The sequence below is a fragment of the Pinus tabuliformis genome, chromosome 7, assembly GCF_031772625.1.
Source record: "Pinus tabuliformis cultivar Carrire ecotype Pingquan chromosome 7, CPIR1, whole genome shotgun sequence".
Lineage (NCBI taxonomy): Eukaryota > Viridiplantae > Streptophyta > Pinopsida > Pinales > Pinaceae > Pinus > Pinus tabuliformis.
The window spans coordinates 1,547,356,631-1,547,365,365 of record NC_142293.1 but is presented as its reverse complement, the minus strand read 5'-3'; the positions used below and the strand labels follow the sequence as shown (position 1 = coordinate 1,547,365,365).

The following is an 8,735-nucleotide window of genomic DNA, read 5'->3' as shown; positions in this document are numbered from 1 at the left end:
CTCTTTTCTTTTTTTAGAAAATCTAAGAATCTGCATGTATGATGTGATTATTGCCGAAAACCATCTTAATAATCATCATTGCTTTTAACTTGAAATTACTTATTATAAATAAAAACAAAATGGGAGAAATAATGATAAAAATCCTACACAACAACAATACACATAAACCATGACTCTTACTTGGTTAGTAGACATGATAAATGTCAAAACATTTACTCCATTAGACATCTCACATTGTCCAAAATAAAAAAAATCAACTAAATTATAACTTTATTTTAAATTATTAATATTATTAAAAGAATTAATATATGACTTCAATATATACATATATTTTGAAAAACATATAACAATATTCTTAACCATGGAGATTCTTAACAATGCCATGGGTTATCAATACTACATGCTCAATATGACGTGTTAATATGACATTTTTTTAATTAATTAATTTGAGACAAATTAATTAAAATATCATAACTAACTCTTAGATAAATCTTAACCTTTGATGTGTGACTACTATTATAAATATTTCAGCATATTCTGTGGAAGTTAAATCTCTATCATCCACCTAATAATCATTTTTGGGCATATTCCATGGAAATTAAATCTATACCATACACCTATTAATTATTAATAATTAAATTAAAGTTATAAAAAAACTATTCTAAAATAAACAAGCTAATTAGCATAATTAGTTAATAAAAAATATTTATAGTATAATCAAAATGTAGTTTCTCTAACATGTAAACATCTTATTTACAAATTTCATAAGTTTTTTGTAATATTAATGAAAATCTAATAATATATTCTTTTATTTTATATATATTTTTAATTTGGATAAGACTACATCATCATCATATTCAATATATTACTATAATAGAGTAGTGACTTCACATCAAGAAGTGATTATCACCATAATGGAATAGTGGCTTTACATCAAAAAAATACTTATCCAAAACTAAATAAACACATTCTTTTATTATATTATTAATTTAACAAAATATACATAATTCAATTTAAAAGTTTAAATTATATATATATATATATATATATATATATTTCACATAAAATTTATTTATTATTATCAATTTTCTGTGGGTTAAAAAGAGGAATACATCTCCCAAATCCGTTCACCAATTAATTAATCTTGGAACAAAGAGCTTGTTGCTGTTTTAACAACTCTATAATTTTTAAATAATTATTTAATTGGCGGATTTTTTCTCACCTTATATATAACGGCTATATTAATTTTGGTAATTTCTTTGGAAGATGTCATTATCAAACTCTATTTGAACGAAAAACATGATTACATTGTGATTAATGTTCACCATAGTATGGAAAGGCGAGAGCTATTTCCACCTCTATAGAAACATTAATGCTCTCTTAAGAGATTCTAAGGACAGTCTTGGGACATGGGTTCTGACATCCCCTCCGTTCTCCGGCTAACAGATTCTGATTCCATAGTGATGGAGATATGCATGATGCCATCATCCATGTCATTGTTTGTATTGATGCGCATTGAAATGAGCGGCATGTGTATCATGGCATGTCGTGTATCATATGCTATCTACCATATGATATTAATTGCCACCAAATTTTGAATTGTATAAAGGCGCTCCAAATTGGAATTTTGAATCTCAGAACCCGCGCCGCCATATTTTATTGTAATTGAAAGAAGCTTTGGTTAGTTATAGTTTCTTTGCTCAGCGTGAGCTTTCGAACGAGTTTGGTGCTAATCGCGATTGCGGTGATTCTGGTTATCGTTGCCTCTATTGGGGAGAAAACTCATTTTAGCGTTGCCATTGGGATATTGGGATTCTGGGTTTATGTATCACATGACAAGCTGTTTCTTTGGAAGATGGGAAGGCCTAGTTTCTTTGCTCAGCATGAGCTTCCGGATGAGGTCGGTGCTGATGGCGATTGCGGTGGTTCTGGTTATCGTTGCCTCTGCTGGTGAGAAAACTCATTTTAGCGTTGCCATTGGGATATTGGGATTCTGGGTTTATGTATCAAATGACAGGTTGTTGCTCTGGAAGATGGGAAGGCGTGCATGCCTCCCGACATCATCAACCTACCATAGCTGATTCCAATAACAAATCTCATGCATTGTATTTGGCCTCTGTGAGTCTCAGGTTTATCAACAGGGGTGTGAACAGGGGATTGGAATTCTAACATAATTACTCTTACCAGTTTGGCTCAGTGTATTTACTTCTGTAAATTCCTGAGTCAACATTTTCCACCCATATACTAGCCATAATTCCGATCGTCCCCTACCCTAGCTCTTATGGTGCTCGCTGACCTCCCAGCCTGGTGGCTTCTTTTCATAATGTCCCTCGTTGGAATCCCCTCGGGGGTACTTGCTTTTGATCGCTTCAGTGAAGTCCAACATTTGGGCATTTTAAACTCCAATAGGACTCATTTTGATGGGAAAAATTTAACAAAAGTCGGGGGTCAGAGCAAAGAAGAAGATAACACATGGTGTGTTGCAAGATACGGTACTGACCCCATTAGTTTGCAAGCAGCTCTGGATTGGGCCTGTGGCCCTGGTTATGCAGATTGTAGCCCTATACAACCTGGTGGGTCTTGCTATGCGCCCAATACTTTATTCGCCCATGCCTCATTTGCATTCAACAGGTATTATCAAAAAAACATGAAGGCACCAGGGTCCTGTGATTTCTAGGGTGTTGCAATGCTAATAGATGTCAACCCAAGTAAGCCCAATAATATTAATATTCCCCCTTCCCCAATCTGCAACTCCAATGTAAAAAAAATGGAATGTATGTTCATTTTATTGTATAGTTTGTTTGTTGTTTGAGCAGTTGATTTTTCTGCAGGCTTCTTCTAAAATGCTTGTGCTTCTGTCACTGGCCATGCAGGTTATCCTGGCTGCTTCTATGCATTCAGGTAAATTCCCGCGCTCAAGTTTTACTGATATAAACCATTTAGCATTCTCTGTCAAGGTACAGAGTACTTCACTGGAATGGCTCCTGTAATTCTGCATGCATGACAGTATATTTTGCAACCCAAGAACAACTGGTTTTATGGTGCAAAATAATGTGTTCGATATTTTGTTGTGTTTTTCAAGGTCTGGGCAAGAAGTTGCTGATGTGAGTGGAGGGCCAGAAAAGAAATCCTGCACTTCTGCGCTCGCGCTGCCTTTGTTTCTATGGTTGTCTCTTATTATCACTCTTCTTGTGCCTTAAGAGACTAGACTTCCATGAATGCACCGTGGTTGCAGATTTTATGCTAAATTTGTTAAAAGCAGTTGGCAAAACAACCTGGTTGAAGATGTTATGGTAAATCTGTTTGCTAGCAAGTGTGGTATTTTGGAAATACTGGCTTGCTCAAATTTTGATTGTGATTATCAGGCTATTATACCAATGAGGTGATAAAATTTGGAAGAAAATGAATACTGTAAAATATTAGGCTTGATTTTCTTCTTGTAGTATGGCCTATACGAGAGTCGAGCATGCCCAAGGCTTCAAATTCAAATGAATTCGACTGTAACTTTAATCATTAAATATTGTACTAATTCCTTCATTTCACCTCTACAACTTTTGATGTCTTTTAAATGATAGTAGCAGTTCTCTGTTCTCATCAACTTTGCAAAATTATAAATCACTCATAATTCAAAATGGTTTTAGAAGACAATGCAAACAACAATATTCTGGGCACATTATGAATTTAATTTTTGTGAGCACCTATCCTTATGAAAGAGAAGGGCCTTGAATCAGGGATCAGTGCAAAATGTAGAAGGGCCTTGAATCAGGGATCAGTGCAAAATATTTACACTGGGTTTCAGGAAATGATATCTCATTTTTCACAACTTTTAAGAACTAGGGATATATTATTGTTATCCTATAATTTTAATACCAGGTAAGAAATGGTGAGCCAAAATCTTATGTGAGGTGAGCCAAAAAGTTATTGAAGTGTTATGAATTTTTTCCTATGTTGTTGTGAATAATATAAAATTGCAATGAATTGATAAATATGTTTGAATGGGAGAGATGCATCTCAATGGTTATAACCTATTGGTACATTGCTTGTAAAAGGTGCAAGGCCTATACACAAACCCTTAGACTAGGAATGAGTTGATCACTTCACTAATTGGTTTTAAAAAGAAATTCAACTTTTTTATTTGGAATGGGAATGAGTTGATCACTTCACTAATCATCGCCCACACCCACCACATTTTTCCTCCATAAATTCTTCCATGCCTATAACCACCTCTGTAATACCTTCCCAATGCTCACCCCTACCCTTCAGTCATCCACCATTCTCATTTTTTCAATCGTCCACCCTTAATATTCCAATTTCCCCCCTAGGTTAATTCCTCAACCTACAGTGATTCCCACTATCGTACAACCAGTGGGGGTGTATCGTCACCCACACCCACTACCTTTTCTCTATTTCACATCCATCATGCCTTTCTCCAGCACCCTTGAAGCATGTCTATATCCGTCACCAAGTGCTCCACCATTTACCTAGGAAGGGTTGTTTTCTCCATTACCTCAAATCCTCACGGTGAGAATGAGTATTTGATCAAAATATCATCATGAATTAATGAAATTGATTATATGCGTTTCAATTTTTACAACTAATTGATTATTGTAATTTTTGCAGAGATATCAATTTGGAAATCCACCTGGGAGTTTCAAGAGGGACGAGGGTGACTTATAGACCCATACTTTAGATCGATCATGATGTTGTTTTTCCATTATGTCATTTATGAGCATGAGATTCCATTATCTATGTTGGAAATGAATTTCTATTTTGTAAAAAAAAACATATATAGTTGGACCTATTTTGAATAAAAATACATAAATTTAGACTTGTGTTTATGGCAACATCTTCATTGAATTTTAAATCCTTATGTGGATGTGATGTTATATTCTATCAATGTTACATTACTTTTGATGGATGTAGTTGTAATGGATTTTGCTTTTATTATTTACAAAATATAAACTTTACAAGTTAAGTTACTTTTATATTTATATCTTAATTGATGTTGCATGCGTGGACGAAAATATCATTATGATATACTAAAAGTTTCACATATACTAGAGATATATGAATACACGAAAGTTGCGCACATATACAGAAGTTATGTATATTTACGGAAGATTTTAACATATATAAGAAAGTTACGCATATACGGAAGATATGCGAATATACGGAAGATATGCGAAGATCTTCCGTATATGGACAATTTCCGTATATGTGCAATTTCTGTATATGAAATTTGCGCATATACGATGCAGATACATAAACGACGTGCATATACTAAGATATGCGCATATAAGAAAGTTAGGGATATACTGAAGATATTCGCGCATATCTCCCTTATATGCACAATTTCCGTATATGCACATATCTTCTGTATATGCACAATTTCGGTATATGCACATATACAAATATTGTGCATATACGGAAGATATCCGCATATCTTCCCTATATGCATAAATTTCTTATATGTGTATATCTTCCATGTATATGCATAATTTCCATATATGCACATATACAAAAATTGTGCATATACGAAAGATATCCGCATATCTTCCGTATATGAGTAAATTTCTTATATGTGCACATCTTCCGTGTTAGCATATACGAAAGATATGCGCATATCTTCCGTATATCCCTAACTTTCTTATATGTGCATATCTTCTATGTGCATATACGAAAATTGTGCATATATGGAAGATATGCGCATATATAGAGATTGTGCATATACATAAATGCGCATATCCTCCGTATATTCTTAACTTTCTTATATGTGCATATCTTCCGTATATGCACGTCGCTTATGTATCTGCATCGTATAGGTGCAAATTCCATATACAGAAATTGCGCATATACGGATTGTGCATATACGGAAGATATGTGCATATCATCCGTAAATCCCTAACTTTCTTATATGTGCATATCTTCTATACGCATATACAGAAATTGTGCATATACGGAAGATATGCACATATACGGAAATTGTGCATATACAGAAGATATGCGCATATCTTCCGTATATGCGCAATTTTTGTATATGGAATTTGCGCATATATGATGCAGATACATAAACGACGTGCATATACAGAAGATATGCACATATAAAAAAGTTAGGGATATACGAAAGATATTCGCGCATATCTTCCGTATATACATAACTTTCGTATATGTGCAAATTCCATATACAGAAATTACGCATATACGGAAATTGTGCATATACGCAATATATGCGCATATCATTCGTATATGCGCAACTTCCATATATTGTATATGTGCATCAACCGTATATGCGCAACATCAATATATGCACATATCTTTTATATATGCGCAACTTCCTTATATTCGCATATCTTCCGTATATGCATAGATTTCTTATATGTGCATATCTTCCGTGTATGCATATACGGAATATATGCGCATATCTTCCATATATTTCTAACTTTCTTATATGTGCATATCTTCTATGTGCATATATAGAAGATATGTGCATATACGGAGATTGTGCATATACGGAAGATATGCGTAAATTTCTTATATGTGCATATCTTCCATGTATGCATATACGGAAGATATGCATCTCTAACTTTCTTATATGTGCATATCTTTTATGCGCATATACGGAAGATATGCACATATACGGAAATTGGTGCATATACGGAAGATATGCGCATATCTTTCGTATATACCTAACTTTCTTATATGTGCATATCTTCCGTATATGCACGTCGTTTATGTATCTGCATCGTATATGTGCAAATTACATATATAGAAATTGCACATATACGGAAATTGTGCATATACGGAAGAAATGTATGCACGGAAGAAATGCACATTTCTTTTGTATATGCACAATTTTCGTATATTGAAATTTGCGCATATACGATGCAGATACATAAATAACGTGCATATACTGAAGATATGCACATATAAGAAAGTTAGAGATATACGGAAGATATGCGCATATCTTCTGTATATACACAATTTTCATATATACGCATATCTTCCGTATATATGGCCACGAGGTCTCCGATCTTCAATACGCCCACTTGGGGCATCCTTATCTCTGCCTGTGTGACGCTGGGGATTTCCTAAGCAGTTTCAAATTTGAATGTGGGATTTCCTACGCAGTTTCAAATTTGCATTTCATTCGCCGGTGCACAATTTAAAAATTTGAGCATACTATCATGTATGCTCCATGCCATAACCTCCAAACGCATTGCGTACCCCATGGTACTGTCAACCCAATTTCTGGGATCCATCATGCCCATGGTGGATCATGTGGCATCATAAGCCATGGTTGATGAATGATACACACATTCTCCTATTAATCGAAAACTGTTCGCCGGGAAATGATGCACACGGGTTGACAGCCAGAGCCGATGTAGAACCCGTGTCCAAGACTGTACTTAGAGTCTCTTAAGAGAGCATTAATGTTTCTATGAAGGGGAAATAGCTCTCGCCTTCTCCTATTAATCGGAAACTGTTCGCCGGGAAATGATGCACACGGGTTGACAGCCAGAGCCGATGTCAGAACCCGTGTCCAACACTGTCCTTAGAGTCTCTTAAAAGAGCATTAATGTTTCTATGGAGGTGGAAATAGCTCTCGCCCTCCTTCACAGTCCATACCTCCTATGTCATAAATGAGATCGAACTCGTGTCCAACACTGTCCTTAGAGTCTCTTAAGAGAGCATTAATGTTTCTATGGAGGTGGAAATAGCTCTCGCCCTCCTTCACAGTCCATACCTCCTATGTCATAAATGAGATCTGAGATCTGTTACATAGCATTAATTTCTTCAAGCAATCAATTGGTTTGTGTGTATGTATCTCTCTACACTCCCAGGAGCGGACAATTAATGACTCAAATCGTATTTTGTATATAGAAAATCATATGAAAATATTCAGATTTGATAGGTGTATTGTTTAATAATTGTTATGAGATTTGGTAGCGCATATATATATATTTTATTTTTAAATAAAAAAAATTATGAACATTCAATTTTAAATTACATAAAATTAATTATTTAATGTAAATGAACCAATCAGAAAATAGAAATTCAAATTTTAAAATTAATTTGTAATTTTCAAAATATTCAGTTTAATATTTATTTTTTTCAAAACTTTAAAATTAAAAGTCAAAATTTTTTAACCAAAAACAAAAATACAACCAGACTAGGATGCATTCATAGTGGATCTAACTTTGTTGTTCATGTTTGCATGTAATTAACAACAACGATTTATGCACAGTAAAAAAAGAGATATAAGATTCAAATTACTTCATGGTTTAGCTACACAACTACCAGTTTGTTACAATAGACTAAGATGTTGAAGAACTTTGACCTTCACAAATGTTGTTGAGAATAGTGCTTGTACTACCCAACAAATGTGTTATATTTTATTGGAATTTGGGAATGACATGTAATTAACAACAACAATTTATGTACAAAGAAGGAAATGGAAATAAGATTCAATTTACTTCATGGCTTAGCTACACAACTACAAGTTTATTACAATAGACTAAGATGTTGAAGAACTTTGACCTTCACAAATGTTGTTGAGAGTAGTGCTTGTACTACCCAATAAATGTGTTATATTTGATTGCAATTTGGGAATGGCACCAGGGCTCAAAAAAGTGTCTCTGATGTTTTGCAGCATGCCTAGAATGACCATCATAGTAGGTCGTCCTTTAGGAGATTCATTTGTGCAAAGCAATCCCACATTTATTAATGAACTAAGA

At 34.2% G+C, this 8,735-nt stretch overlaps 1 pseudogene; it reads left to right on the top strand.

The window, feature by feature from the left end:
• The first annotated feature begins 2,281 nt into the window (after positions 1-2,281).
• On the top strand, positions 2,282-3,200 carry LOC149253786 (glucan endo-1,3-beta-glucosidase 2-like; annotated as a pseudogene).
• Positions 3,201-8,735: the final 5,535 nt, after the last annotated feature.